Source organism: Meriones unguiculatus, chromosome 5 (assembly GCF_030254825.1).
Source record: "Meriones unguiculatus strain TT.TT164.6M chromosome 5, Bangor_MerUng_6.1, whole genome shotgun sequence".
Taxonomy (NCBI): Eukaryota; Metazoa; Chordata; class Mammalia; order Rodentia; family Muridae; genus Meriones; species Meriones unguiculatus.
The window spans coordinates 44,677,460-44,693,612 of record NC_083353.1 but is presented as its reverse complement, the minus strand read 5'-3'; the positions used below and the strand labels follow the sequence as shown (position 1 = coordinate 44,693,612).

General features: G+C 43.3%; 1 pseudogene; it reads left to right on the top strand.

Moving 5' to 3' along the window:
- Positions 1-1,052: 1,052 nt before the first annotated feature.
- On the top strand, positions 1,053-1,956 carry LOC132653974 (sperm motility kinase-like; annotated as a pseudogene).
- The last annotated feature ends 14,197 nt before the right edge of the window (positions 1,957-16,153 follow it).

Here is a 16,153-nt window from a genome sequence, read left to right as displayed (position 1 = left end):
AAGTGCCTTCTGTTCTCTAACCTACAATATTTTATTATGTTTGTTTAATAAACATAAACTCTCTTTCTATTCCCTCCCTCACACACTCACACCATTCTCCACTCCTCTTGTCTTACAGAGCAAAATAGAGAGTAACTGGATTTCTGCACCGTGACAAGACATTCCTGGATTTTTGAAGATTTTGAACGATCATAGTAAGTTCATTCTGTTTTCTATCTGAGAACATTTTATTATGTTTATTTTATACACAGAAAGTCTCCTCCAATTCATGTAAGGGACCCTCTTTGTTTTAAAGTAAAGATTTTTGCGAATGGGGTAATCTGGAGAGCTGGCCCACCATTTCAAGAGCATGTACTCTTGGAACTAGGTTTGATGTACAGCTCTTCTGTGGGAGATCATAACTGCCTGTAGCATTATCTAGATAGACATTATCACCATGTAATTGATGTGTAGTAGCAGAGAGTGCACTTGCGTGTGGGCATGTGAACATGTGTATGGATGCCCTCAGAGGCCCGTGGTGTAGGATCTCCTAGAGCTGGGTTCGGAGTAATTGTGAGCCACCTGACCTGGATCCTAAGAACCAAATTTCGGTAGGTCCTTTGCAGAGCTAGTTGTACCTGGACTCAGGGGCTGGCTGCCCCGCACGGACACCGCTGGGCTTGGGAGGTGTCTGTTGTTCTATATACTTCTCTCGCATCTAATTTTATTCGTGCCTGCTCTCTTCCAGTACAGGTGAGCTCAGGGTCAGGGGATGACTGTCCTTTCTTATCAGTGGCTCTTAGTTTCTAGAATCCTTTGGTTGGTTATGCCAGTTTGCAGTTGATTCCTGTCAAACCAATCTGTCATATTTTGCTCTACACTGCTTTGGAACATACTTCATTCTTGTCTATCTAAGCATTTAAGTACCCAGTTAGGTGGTCTGAAATGTGTCTGACCTCTTCCTTCCTTCCTTTCCTAGTCTTTTGGATGTAGGAATTCATAGCTCTAAATACTCTCCTAGGCCTGATTTTAAGTCTGTCAACTTTCTCATTGAACTTTTTGGCTCTAGCCATATGAAGGAGGAGGGCCTGACTCTGAAGCAGGACATGGAGGCCTGCTCCTCTGTGGAGGACCCCTTCAACACCGACTATAGAATGATGAGGACTCTGGGACACGGACATTTTTCTGAAGTGCAACTCGCCTTCCATGTTCCCACTGTGACCTGTGTGGCTGTAAAACTCCTTAGAAATAAGAAGAAGTACAACTCGATTTTTAACAGTGAAATAAGCGTTATGAAATCCATGAACCACCCCAATATTATCAAACTTTTTCACGTGATCGAGACGGAAGAGATCACCTACCTGGTGATGGAGCATGCCTCAGAGGGAGAGCTGCTGCGGAGGATCCTGGAACGGGGGTCTCTACCGGAGTGCGAGGCTGAAAGGATATTTACTCAGGTGGTGCATGCAGTGAATTACTGTCATAACAATCAAGTTGTCCATAGAGATATAAAAGCCACCAACATCCTTATGGACTGCAGGGGGAATGCCAAGCTGATTGATTTTAGCCTCGCTGTGAAAGTAACTCCTGGGCAGAAGCTGCAGGGTTTCTGTGGCACTCTGCCCTATTGTGCCCCAGAACTCTTTGCACCCGGGGAATACGATGCTTACCCCATCGACATGTGGTGTTTAGGGATTCTCCTCTTTCTCATGGTGGCTGGGCACTTCCCTTTCCAAGCCAAATCTGTGGCAGGCATGAGGAACGAGGTCACCTCAGGCAACTTCACCATTCCTAAGCATGTTTCTATCGACATTTTCAATGTCATCTTGGAATTACTGATAATCAATCCCAGAAGAAGGCCCACCATCAAGGACATCATGAGGCGCCCCATGATCAGGGCCAGTGAGGCACGTTCACCACCTACTTCCACCCCTAGCCTCCCAGGCACCCCGAGCCCTAGCATTGTTGGGACCATGAGAGTCATGGGCTATAAGCCTGAAGTAATCATTGAATCCCTGAGAGACCAAAAATATGATGAGGTGATGGCAACTTATCTTATATTGCAAAACCAGTCACCTGCGGGAGACTATGGCCACAACCAGGTGAATCCTGTGAAACCCAGGCAGCCAGGCACTGTCCTCCGCCTGACAGAGCCTTACACTTATCCTGGATCCCTAAGGAGAGCTGAACCTGTTCCCTATACCTTTACCTTGCCATCTAAGGGCCAGGAAAAAGAGGAGGAGCATTATTCCAGGAAACTTGCCAGATGCCATAGCATGCCTGCCACCCTATGCTGCCATCCAGACACACACCCTCTCCACCTGGGCTGTCCTATTGCTAAGTCCATCAAGGGCAGCATCCTGGAAATGAATGTTTATTTTTCACAGGTTGGATCACGTGACAGCCACACTGATAGTGACCATCCATCTCTGGGTCTATACACCAACTCTTCTAGAACATCCCAGAATGAGGGTACAAGTGACTTAGAGAGCCACATGTCCTACAGTCACCAATCTGAATCCTGGAGTTTCCTGGAGGAAGAGGACAGCTCAAGCTCCTCCTCTGAGGATTTATCGGAGATGACAACAGTCATAGAGATAGAGTCGACTATAGTCGCAGAGGAAAAGACTCTAACACAGGAAGACATCGATGCTCAGGAAGCAATCATTGCCCTGAGAGTGAACATCATCAAGGAGGACACGATGCCTGAAGTGAGGGAGGAGGAAGAGACCGAGGAGGGAGAGACCCAGGAGAACAACATCACAGCTGGCCAGCCTCAGGACGCTGGCATAGCTTCCCCACAGGAAGAGACCAAGGACGACAACATCACACCTGGCCAGCCTCAGGACGCTGGCACAGCACGCCCTCAGGAAGAGACCGAGGATGACATCACACCTGGCCAGCCTCAGGACGCTGGCACCGCTCTTCCTCAGCATGAGACTGAGGACGACATCACACCTGGCCAGTCTAAGGACGCTGGCACAGGTCTCCCTCAGCAAGAGACCGAGGACGACATCACACTTGGCCAGCCTCAGGACGCTGGTACAGGTCTCCCTCAGCAAGAGACCGAGGATGACATCACACCTGGCCAGCCTCAGGAAGCTGGCACAGCTCTCCCTCAGCAAGGGACCGAGGATGGCATCACACCTGGCCAGCCTCTGGACGCTGGCACAGGTCTCCCTCAGCAAGAGACCGAGGACAACATCACACCTGGCCAGCCTCAGGAAGCTGGCACAGCTCTCTCTCAGCAAGAGACCATGGACGACATCACACCTGGCCAGCCTCAGGACGCTGGCACATCTCTCCCTCAGCAAGAGACCGAGGACAATACCGTACCTGGCCAGCCTCAGGATGCTGGCACAGCTCTCCCTCAGCAAGAGACCAAGGACGACATCACACCTGGCCAGCCTCAGGATGCTGGCACAGGTCTCCCTCAGCATGAGACTGAGGACGACATCACACCTGGCCAGCCTCAGGACACTGGCACAGCTTCCCCCCGCAACCGGCGTCAACGCTGGAAGCGGGTGAAGAAGACAATCATGAACGGCCTCAGACATCTGTGCTGCTGCTGCCTGCCACCTGCTAAGACAAAGACCGCCTCATGTAAGAACATGACTCCAATGAAAAGGGACCTTGGAGCCACCCTCAGCACCAGGTGAGTGCATTACTTCACTTCATTTTATTCACTTTTCCTTCTGTCCTTTGTAACTAATGATAATTTGCCCACTGTGGCACACCTGTGATCTTAATAACCTCTGTCACTTCAGAAAGACCAATACCATAGAAATCCCGGTAATGTGACCTCAGGCTTGTTAAGCAAGAAGTAGATTGTATACATATGCTGATAAAGCAGGAAGAGGAGCAGGTGGGGCATGGCAAAGTCAGCAGAGATTGCTGAGAGACCAGTAGGGCACTTTGGTGCTGCAGGGCAAGCACAGAAAGTTCTGTGTGCTTCAAAGTCAGTAAGAGTCACTTACCTGTGTCTTTTTGCTTTGAAGTCCTAAAGACGACAGGCCCCATCTCCATGGCTTGTGGGCCATGGGTTGGGGATCAGCCTGGATGAGATGTGAAAAGCCTCTCGGGGAAGCCAGGCCAGATGTCCAGAAGCCAGTGTGGTCACAGGAGCATTCTGCACAGGACCTATCCCAGTGCAGATCTGTCCAGGTAAAATCCCAGGCAGGAGGGGCTGGTTTTCCACTGGGTCTTCCTCAGAGGGGAAGGGCTGAGGTGCACAGGTGCCCTAAAGCTTTATGTTGCACACTGATCCCTTGCTCTCTCCCCCAGCCTGCATAAACATCACAGACTGCCCTCTGGGTAGTGATTGTCCTTTACTCCCTGTTTCTTGGCAGGAAATATGATCTTTTCCACAAAGTAAAACTTCTCCCCATAGTGATATAGTTTCCAATCTCCCTGTCCCACCTGCCCCAATAAACCATCCTACCGCACACCATCACACTAAAATTGACCAAGAAGGACACCATCATACCAGACACCCATCGTACCAAACACCATCATACCAGACACCATCATAAGAGACAACATCACGAACAAAAAGATCAAGGAGGAAACCATGACTAAAGAAACCAAGGAGGAAGAGAATGAGGGAAACACCATCATACCAGACACCAACATATGAGATACCATCACAACAAAAGAGATCAAGGAGGATACCATCATAACTGAAGAGACCAAGGAGGAAGAGAACGAGGGCGACAACACGACACCTGGCCAGCCTAAGGATGCTGGCACAGCTCTCCCTCAGCAAGAGACCCAGGAAAACACCACACCTGGCCAGCTTCAGGGAGCTGGCAGAGCTCTCCTCAGCAAGAGTCCGAGGACGACATCACACCTGGCCAGCCTCAGGACGCTGGTACAGGTCTCCCTCAGCAAGACACCGAGGATGACATCACACCTGGCCAGCCTCCAGACGCTGGCACAGGTCTCCATCAGGAAGAGACCGAGGATGACAAGACACCTGGCCAGCCTCAGGAAGCTGGCACATCTCTCCCTTAGCAAGGGACCGAGGATGACATCACACCTGGCCAGCCTCTGGACGCTGGCAGAGCTCTCCCTCAGCAAGAGACCGAGGATGACATCACACCTGGACAGCCCCAGGATGCTGGCACAGATCTCCCTCAGCAAGAGACCGAGGACGACATCACACCTGGCCAGCCTCAGGACCCTGGCACAGGTCTCCCTCAGTAAGAGACCGAGGATGACACCACACCTGGCCAGCCTCAGGAAGCTGGCACAGCTCTCCCTCAGCAAGGGACCGAGGATGACATCACACCTGGCCAGCCTCTGGACGCTGGCACAGGTCTCACTCAGCAAGAGACCGAGGACGACATCATACCTGGCCAGCCTCAGGACGCTGGCACACCTCTCCCTCAGCAAGAGACCGAGGACGACATCACACCTGGCCAGCCTCAGGAAGCTGGCACAGCTCTCCCTCAGCAAGGGACCAAGGATAACATCACACCTGGCCAGCCTCAGGACACTGGCACAGCTTCCCCCCACAACCAGCGTCAACGCTGGAAGCGGGTGAAGAAGACAATCATGAATGGCCTCAGACATCTGTGCTGCTGCTGCCTGCCACCTGCTAAGACAAAGGCCGCCTCATATAAGAACATGACTCCAATGGAAAGGGTCCTTGGAGCCACCCTCAGCACCAGGTGAGTGCATTACTTCACTTCATTTTATTCACTTTTCCTTCTGTCCTTTGTAACTAATCTCTCCCTAGTGCTATAGTTTCCAGTCTGCCTTTCCTACCTGCCCCAAGATGGGTTCCCAGGTTGAGAATTGAGGCCTACAAGCAGCCTGATGGGAATTCTTTAGAAGGAGCCTCCTGCCATCCTTTTGCAAGAGCCCCGCACCCACGCACATGCCAAACCCATCACAGGTTACATTGCTTGAGTCCTCAGACCCAACTCAGAACAAAGCCTGGAAAACTCAGTCTTGGAGTGACTGCAGTGGTAGCTGTGCCCTCTCTTGATACCAATTCTGCCCTAGTTACTCACCTCTTGCATATCTATTCTTGTTCCTTCAAGGCGACCATTCATATTGGATCCCACACTCACCACCACATGCCACACTGTGAGGGTGTGATAGGTGTCCTGACAAGTCTAACTAGAGACTCTTGGAGGAGCAACCCACTGTGTCCCTGTGTCATGGCAGCCTCAAGCCCCTACCTCGTGTATGTACCAGCTGGACAGATCTTAAGGCTGCTTCCATTTCTTCAAGTCTCTGCCCTTTGCATATTCTTGCACAGTTAATCAGCCTTGCAACAGCCTTTGGGGAGAGTTCTGGGAAGCCTTATCTTTCCATCCTAGTATCACAGTGGTAAGACTTCATCTCTTGTGTTCTTTCTCCCTAGACTGTGGCAACAAGTATCACATCGTGAGACACACAGATGTCTGTGTGATTGACCATGTATGGTCCATCCATCCTGGCGCTTCCCTGAACTTGAATGTAGGACAAAGGTCCTTGAAGATAGCTTCTATCTTCAACAGCATGTCCCCAATGTACTTCCACAACCGAAACACTCTTGAGAAACTCTAAGCCCATAGGATGGACATTTAATATGGCAGATGGATATGTTTCATCCTGCACAATTTGGAAAACAAACGTATGTACACCATACCATAGGTGTATACCCAGGGTTTCAACGGGCAACTGCTTTAAGTGCTGAAAAGGCTGATTGTGTAAATTACACAGTTATTGGAAATAATGAAAATAATGAAAATTTTGGGGATACATTCACAAATTAAGACTGATAATGAACCTATATATATATCTAGTAAGATGAAGCAATTCTTTGCCTATTATACTATAAATCTTTATACTATAAATGATTTTATAAAACTTTATACTATAAATGATTTATAAAATCTTTATGCTATAAATGATTTATAAAACTTTATACTACAAATGATTTATAAAATCTTTATACTATAGTATAAAATGATCTTTATATAACTTATATTATTATAAAGATTTATAAATCATTTACACTATAGCATAAAGATAATTTAAATGATCTCTACATAATTTATACTATAAAGTTTTATAAATCATTTATACTATAGTATACAATAAATTATAGTATAGTATAAATTATAGTATAGTATAAGTGATTTATAAATCATTTATACTTTAGTATACTATAAAGGATAGTAAAGTATAAATGGTAGTACAGTATAAATGATACTATATATAGTATAAATGGTATAATTTATACTATACTATCCTTTATATTATACTATCATTCAAATGATAGTGTAGTACAAATGATACTATATATAGTATAAATGATAGTATAGTATAAATGATGCTATATATAGTATAAATGATATAATTTATACTTATACTATCCTTTATAATAAGTTATATAAAAATCATTTTATACTATAGTATAAAGATTTTATAAAACATTTATAGTATTAAGTTTTATAAATCATTTATAGCATAAAGATTTTATAAATCATTTATAGTATAAAGTTTTATAAATCATTTATAGTATAAAGATTTATAGTATAATAGGGAAAGAATTGCTTCATCTTACTAGATATATATTTAGGTTCATTATTAGTCTTAATTTGTGAAGGTATCCCCAAAATTTCCATTATTTCCAATAACTGTGTAATTACACAATAAGCCTTTTCAGCACTTAAAGCAGTTGCCCGTTGAAATCCTGGTTATACACCTATGGTACAGTGTACATACCTTTGTTTTCCAAATTCTGCAGAATGAAACACATCCATCTGCCATATTTCACTTTTTTCGTATCCCCAGGCTTACTTCCAGCACGCAGTCGAGTGTGGTTATACAGAGGACATGTGGGACATTTTTTATTATTTTCTTGCTTGTTGCCCAAGTTATAGAAAAAAAATTAACTTTTACTTTTAACATTGTGTCTTTCATGAAATGTTGAGGTGTTGTAATTGATCAGTTTCCTCATTTGCTTGTACCAATGGACCTGGAAATCCTGTATGAGACTGAATCCGCGTGATATGTAACGGAGGGTTTCTACTTTTGTTAAGCCTTTTGCAGTTGCATAAATAATAAAGTTAATTCTAAACCATTAGGAATAAAGTCAGCAGTTTCTATATGCCAAACAACTCATTCTACATATTGAGAGCCAGCAATTATATTAAGATTCAGGGAAATATACCAATACCATAAAGATTACATACAATTCTGATTTTTGAATCGATTTTTGAACTGAACTATATGGTCTTTTGATCACCTGGCTTTTGTGTGTGTGTGTGTGTGTGTGTGTGTGTGTGTGTGTGTGTGTGTGTGGTGTAAGTCTTTAATCTCTCACTTGGGAGACAGAGAAAGGTGGCTGTCTGAGTTTGAGATCAGCCTGGTATACAGAGTAAACGACAGAACAGCCAGGGCTACACAGAGAAACCCTGTCTTGAAAAACAAAAAACAAAAAACGATGACCATCAAAAAGCCGCAGTTTTCCATCTGTAAAATGGGGACACAGTCATTGTAGGATTCTTAGCAAGAATGCAATCCTTAAGGCTCCAACAGCAACCATGGTGGTCTGCACACTGGAGGGTTGCAAAGCCATTGCAAAGGCTTTGGGATCCATTTTCTCTCATCAGGAAAACCAAAGGAGTTCAATAGTCTTAGCCTATTGCTCCACAGCCACCACCCTCTGCCTTTGGCTGAACCAGTTTAATCCTGGGAGGTTTTCCCAACTAGTCTTAGGGCTGTGTTCACAAATCCCACATCCAACAGTGTTCAGTCAGACTTAGTAGAGCATCCAGGTTTTTATGCCCCTACCCTGAACCCCACAAACCCCAGAGCAAAATGACACTGGCAGTAGCTGAGCATGTGTTTTCCGCCCTGATTCTGCTGAGACTGTATTATAAGGATTTCACTGCTTATTCTAAAAGAAAAAGTTAATTTTCCCTTTTTGCATCAAATATGGAAAGGAATTACCCACTCACTGAGCTTCACATATTTCACACATAAATGTCTCCTTACCCCCTCTACCACCAACTCCGTAGCCGTAAACTTGATTACTTCCATCCTTCTCCATCTATCACCTACACTATCTCCATCCCTCCACCAATTCCATCATCCCCGCCACTTCTGATACTGCCATTGACCCCTCTGTTTTCAGCTCCCACATCTTCATGGCCTCCATCACCTTGACTACCTCCACCATCTGCATCAAGCCCATCACCCATACTGTCTCCATCACCTCAATAAAACCCACCAATTCTACCATATATACCCTCTCCATCATCCTAGCCAACTTTACCACCCACCATTTTGTCATCCCCACCATCTCTGTCCCTGACTACCATGTGGTCAGTCCCTACCACTGGTATCAAAACTTGACCAAATACCTCCATCTCCATCTGGAAAAATACAGCCATCTCTATCCTGTATACATCTCCATCATTACCACTTTCTGTCACCTTGACCATTTCGTGCCTCAATTCTGCCACCTCCACCACCTTTATTGCCCGCTCTACCTCTACTGCTTCACCACCACAGGCCCCTTCATCTCTTTTTTTATATGTTGCCTACCCCCTCCTCACTTATTCTGCCACCCACACTGAGGACAAGTCACCCATCCTCACCACGACTTCTACAACTGTTCCTATCACCTGTGGCACTGCCACCACCGCCATGGTCTCTTCTTCTGTCTCACTGCTATGTCTTCATTCCCTTCTGGTATCATTTCTACCACCTCCATCTCCTCCACCATCGCTTCCATCACCAGCTGACCACTAGGCATGGCTCCGTCAAGCCTACCCAGAACTCTTAGTAACAAAATCCAGCCAGACATTTTCTTTGTTGTCTTTTTTCAAATCAATCATGTGTTGATTGTTAGTGTGTGTGGGAGGGAAGGCATACAAATGAGCTATGGTGCACTTGTGGTGGCTGGAAGACAAACTTGTGGAATCTGCCTTATCCTCCTGCCTCTAGGTGGATTTCAGGGATGGAACTCAGATTACCAGGCTTACACAGAAAGCTCTTTCCTCGTCTGGCTGTCCCCAGCCATAAAACAATTTCTATTCCAGACTCACAAGTATTTCTCCACAAAGGGCTGGAGGTTTAGGAGTTTGATGATGGCTCTGAGATGGAAAGGTTGTTTGAAAGAATCAAATTCAGTTCTTAACTGTGCAGTAGGGAAACCCCAGGCCCACTCTAGACCAAGCCTACACTCTCACTGGTCCTCCAACAAGTCAGGCCTGTTCATGCCTCCAAGCCTACTCAGGTTATCTCCTTCACCTCTTGGTTGGTTGACCCCTCTCTCTGTTGGCAGGACTGTGTGTGTAGGTAGACAGAGCTCCCTGAGGGAAAAGCCATCCATGTGGCCATCAACAGGCAGTACTGGGGAAATACTGGGCCCAGAACAGTGTGAGTCAAGCCTCCTCAGCAACCAGATGTCCCTTTCCAGCCACCTCCAAGAGGTGATGGCTGATTAGACAGCCATCCATACTCTGCACCAGTGGTTCTGACTTTGGCTTTCCCAGAAGTGTTGGCAGTTGCTCTGGCTCTGTAAGTCTGATGAGGACCTGGAAATGCGCATTTCTCACACTCCCCTTGAGTTTTGGTGGTGGAGAGCCTCAGTTGGTCTTACTCATAGCCAGGGTGCTTTGCTATGGTGTCTGTTTAATTTGTCTTCTGTCCGCAACGACCTCCTCCTCTGAGCTTTCTGACACACACCGTCCAAGAAATTCAAGACAACATAAAAAGACAAAACCTAAGAATAATAGGAATCTAGGAAAAAGAAGATTCCCTTCTCAAAGGCCCAGAAAATATTTTCAACAAAATCACTGAAGCAATTTCCCCAACTTAAAAGAGAGGCCAATAAGAATACAAGAGGCATACAGAAAAATTAATAAATTAGACCAGAAAAAAATGTCCTCCCGCCACATAACAAACAAAACAGTATGTATACCGAAGAAGAAAAAATATTAAAAGCTGCAAGGTGAAAATGCCAAGTAACATATAATGGCAAACCCATCAGAATCACACCTGACTTCTCAAATGAGACTATGAAAGCCAGAAGGGCCTGGACAGATATCATGCAGGATCTAAAAGAGCACAGATGTCAGCCCAGGCTACTATAACCAGCAATACTCTCAATCCTCATAGACAGAAAAAACAAGATATTCAATGACAAATACAACTTTCAACAATACCTACACACAAATCCAGCATTACAGAAGACACTAGAAGGAAAAATACAATTCAAGATACCTACCTATTTTCAAGAAAAGACAGGAAATAATTAACCTCACTACAGTAAAACAAAAATCAACCAAGCACACAAACATATGACCACAGCCAACATCAACATCACAGGATCTAACAGCAACTGGTCATTAATTTCTCTCAACATCAATGGACTCAATTCTTCAGTAATGAGACACTAACAGAATGGATGCGATAACAAGATTCAGCAACCTGTTGCATACAAGAAAGACACCTAAGTCACAAAGATAGACATTACCTAAGGGTAAAGGGCTGGAAGACTGCTTTCCAAGTAAATGGACCCAAGACGCAAGCAGGAGTAGCCATTCTAATATCTGATAAAATATACTTTCTTCCAAAATTAATCAAAAGAGATGGGGAAGGACACTTCATACTCATCAAGGGAAAATTCCACCAGGAAGACATCACAATCCTGAATATCTATGCCCCTAATACAAGGGTACCCATATTTGTAAAAGATACATTGATAAAAATTAAACCACACATAGATCCACACACATTAATAGTGGGAGACTTCAACACCCCACTCTCAACAAAGGATAGGTCAAGAAAACAGAAATGAAATTCAATGTCTCTAACAGAGGTCATGAATCAAATGGACCTAACAGACACTTACAGAACCTTAAACCCAAACACGAAATATTTACCTTCTTCTCAGCACCTCATGGAACCTTCTCCAAAATAGACCATATAGTTGGTCACAAAGCAAGGCTCAACAGATACAAGAAGATTGAAATAATCCCTTGTATCCTATCTGATCACCATGGAATAAAGCTGGACATCAACAACAACAGAAATAGCAAAAAGCCTACATACACATGGAAACTGAACAACTTGATACTCAATGACAGCTGGGTCAGGAAAGAAACAAAGAAAGAAATTAAAGTCTTCCTAGAAATCAATGAAAATGAAGGCACAACATATCCACACTTATGCGACACAATGAAAGGAGTGCTGAGAGGAAATTCGTAGGACTAAGTGCCTTCAAGAAGAAATTCAAGACAACTCATTCAAAGAACTTAATGTCTCACCTACAAATCATAGAAAAGGAAGAAGTAGACACACCAAAAAGGAGTAGACGGCTGGAAATAATCAAACTCAGGGCTGAAATAAATCAATTAGAAACAAATAAAACAATTCAAATAATCAATGGAACCAAGAGCTGGTTCTTTGTGAAAATCAACAAGATCGACAAACCCTTAGCCAAGCTAACTAAAAGGCAGAGAGACACCATCCAAATCAATAAAATCAGAAATGAAAAGCAAAATATAACTATAGACACTGTGGAAATCCAAACAGTCATTAGGACTTATATACTTCAAAAGTGTATATGCCAAAAAATTTGAAAATCTAAATGTAATGAATAATTTTCTTGATCAATTCCAATTACCAAAGCTGAATCAAGACCAGGTAAATCAATTAATTAGTCCCATATATACCAAGGATATAGAAGCTGTCATTGAGAGTTTCTCATCCAAAAAAAAGCCCAGGACCAGATGGTTTCAGCACAGAATTCTACCAGACCTTCAAAGAAGAGTTAACTCCAGTTCTCTTCAAACTGTTCCACAAAATAGAAACAGAAAGAACACTACCCAACTCATTCTATGAAGCCACAGTCGCCTTGGTACCTAAACCTCACAAAGACCCCCCAAAAAAGAGAGAATTTCAGGCCAATCTCCATTATGAACATTGATGCAAAAATACTCAACAAGATACTTGCAAACTGAATACGAGAACACATCAAAGATATCATCCACTATGACCAAGTAGGCTTCATCCCAGGTATGCAGGGGTGGTCCAATATACGGAAATCCATCAATGTGATAGACCAAAATAACAAACTGAAAGAAAAAAAAACACATATAACCTCCTTAGATGCTTAAAAGTCATTTGACAAAATTCAACATCCATTCATATTTAAAGTATTGGAGAGAATCAGAGATACAAGGCACATATCTAAACATAGTAAATGCAATATACAGTAAGCCTAGAGCCAACATCAAGCTAAACAGAGAGAAACTTAAAGCAATCCCACTGAAATCAGGGACAAGGCAAGGCTGTCCACTCTCCGTCATATCTCTTTAACATAGTTTTGGAAGTCCTTGATAGAGCAATAAGACAGTTGAAGGAGATCAAGGGAATACAAATTGGAAAAGAAGAACTCAAAGTATCACTATTTGCAGATGATATGATAGTATACCTGAGTGACCCCCGAAATTCTACCAGGGAACTCCTATAGCTGATAAACACCTTCAGCAAAGTGGCCATATACAAAATTAACTCAAAAAAATCAGTAGCCCTCATGTATACAAAAGAAAAAAGGGCTGAGAAAGAAATTATGGAAACAACACCCTTCACATTAGCCACAAATGACATAAAGTACCTTGGTGTAACCCTAACCAAGCAAGTCAAAGATCTGTATGAAAAAAATTTCATGTCTCTGAAGAAAGAATTAGAAGAAGACATCAGAGAATGGAAAGATCTCCCATGCTCATGGCTTGGCAGGATTAACATAGTAAAAATGGCCATCTTACCAAAAGCCATCTACAGATTCAATGCAATTCCCATCAAATTACCAACACAATTCTTTACAGATCTTGAAAGAAAAATTCTCAACTTCATATGGAATAACAAGGAACGCAGAATTGCTAAAAAAAATCCTCTACAATAAAAGATCTTCTGGAGGTATCTCCATCCCTGATCTCAATCTGTACTATAGAGCAACAGTTAGAAAAACTGCATGGTACTGGCATAGAAACACAATGGTGGATCAAGGGAACAAAACTGAAGACTCAGAAATAATCCCAGGCACTTATGGACAACTGATCTTTGACAAAGATGACAAAAGCATACAATGGAAAAAAGATAGCATCTTCAACATATGGTGCTGGTTTAAGTGGATGTTTTCATGTAGAAAAATGCAATAGATTTGTACTTATCACCCAGCACAAAATTAAAGTCCAAGTGGATCAAAGACCTCAACATGAAATGAGACACATTAAATCGGTTAGAAGAAAAAGTGGGGAAGACCCTAGAAATCATTAATAGAGGAGACAATTTCCTGAACAGAACACCAACAACACGGGCTCTAAGAGCAACAATCAATAAATGGGACCTCATGAAACTGAAAAGCTTCTGTAAAGGAAAGGACACTGTCATCAAAACAAAATGACTGCCTACGGATTGGGAAAGAATCTTCACCAACTCTTTACCTGACAGATGGCTAATATCCAGTATATATAAAGAACTAAAAAAGATGAAAAGCAACAAACCAAGTAATCCAATTAAAGAATGGGGAACAGAGCTAAACAGAATTCTCTGTAGAGGAATATTGAATGGCAGAGAAACTCTTATAGAAATGCTCAACCTCATTACCCATCAGCAGAATGCAAATCAAAATGACCCTGAGATTTCAAATTACATCTATCAGAATGGCCATGATTAAAAACTCAAGTGAAAACACATTCTGGATGGGTTCAGAAGAAAGGCAAACCTCCTCCACTGTTGGTGGGAATGTAGACTTGTACACACACTCTGGAAATCCATCTGGTGCTTTATCAGACAAACAGAAATAGTGCTTCCTCATATCCAGCCATAGCACTCCTAGGCATATATCCAAAAGAGGATCAAGTATACAATAAGAACATATGCTCAATCATGTTTTTAGCACCTTTATTTGTAACAGCCAGAAGCTGGAAATAACCCAGATGTCCCTCAACTGAAGAATGGATACCAAAATTGTGGTACATCTACACAATGGAATATTACTCAGCAATGAAAAATAAGGAAATTATGAAATTTGCAGTTAAATGGTGGGAACTGGAAAGGATCATCCTGAATGATCTGTCCCAGAAGCAGAAAGACACACAGGGTATATACTCATTTATATTGACATATAATATAGGATAAACCTACTAAAATCTGTACATATAAAGAAGCTAATCAGGAGGGAGGATTCTGACTAAAATGCTCAATCCCCATCCTAAAAGGCAAAGAGAATTGACATCAGAAGAAGAAGGAAACAGGAAACAAGTTAGGAGTCTGCCACAGAGGGCCTATGAAAGGCTCTGCCCTGCAGACTATCAAAGCAGATGCTAAGACTTATGGCTAACAGTTGGGCAGAAAGCATGGAATCTTATGAAAGAAGTGGAAAATAGTAAGATGTGGAGAGGACAGAAGCTCCACAAGGAGAGCAACAGAACCAGAGAATTTGAACAGAGGTGTCTTTTCAGATACTCATATTCCAACCAAGTACCATGCAAGGAGATAAACTAGAACAACTGCACAGATGTAGCCCATGGCAGTTCAGTGTCCAAATGGGTTCCATAGTAATCATTTGAGGGACTGTCTCTAACATGAACTGATTGGCCTGCTCTTTGATCACCTTCTCCTGAGGGGGGAGTAGCCTTACCAGGCCAGAGAAGATGACAATGCACCCACTCCTGATGAGATCTGATAAAGTAAGATCAGAAGGAAGGAGAGGGGGACCTCCCCTATCAGTGGATTTGAGGAGGTGCATGCATGAAGAAGGGGGAGGGAATGTGGAATTAGGAGGGGAGGAGGGTGGGGCTCATGGGGGGGTTACAAAGTGGATAAAGTATAATTAATAAAAGTTTAAAAAAAAAGAGTGTGTACTAACAGTGTGTCTGTATTTCAGCCAGATCGCACAGAACTAGGTCTTCGCAGGTGATCTCCTGCCAGAGTAGCCAGGTTTCTAGATTAAAATTCCCCTTCAGCTGGGTGACTTTTATGTGTGATTTATACTGAGTTTCACAGTTTAACTTCATAATAAACACCACCTAGCAAGTCATAGTGAAGAGTTTAAGTTAGCCTGGGTATAGTTAGCCTGAGAATAACTCCATTATAAAATAAAGAGCCATCTTGACTGGGAGCTGAATTCAGGTACCAGGAAATATCACAAAATGTG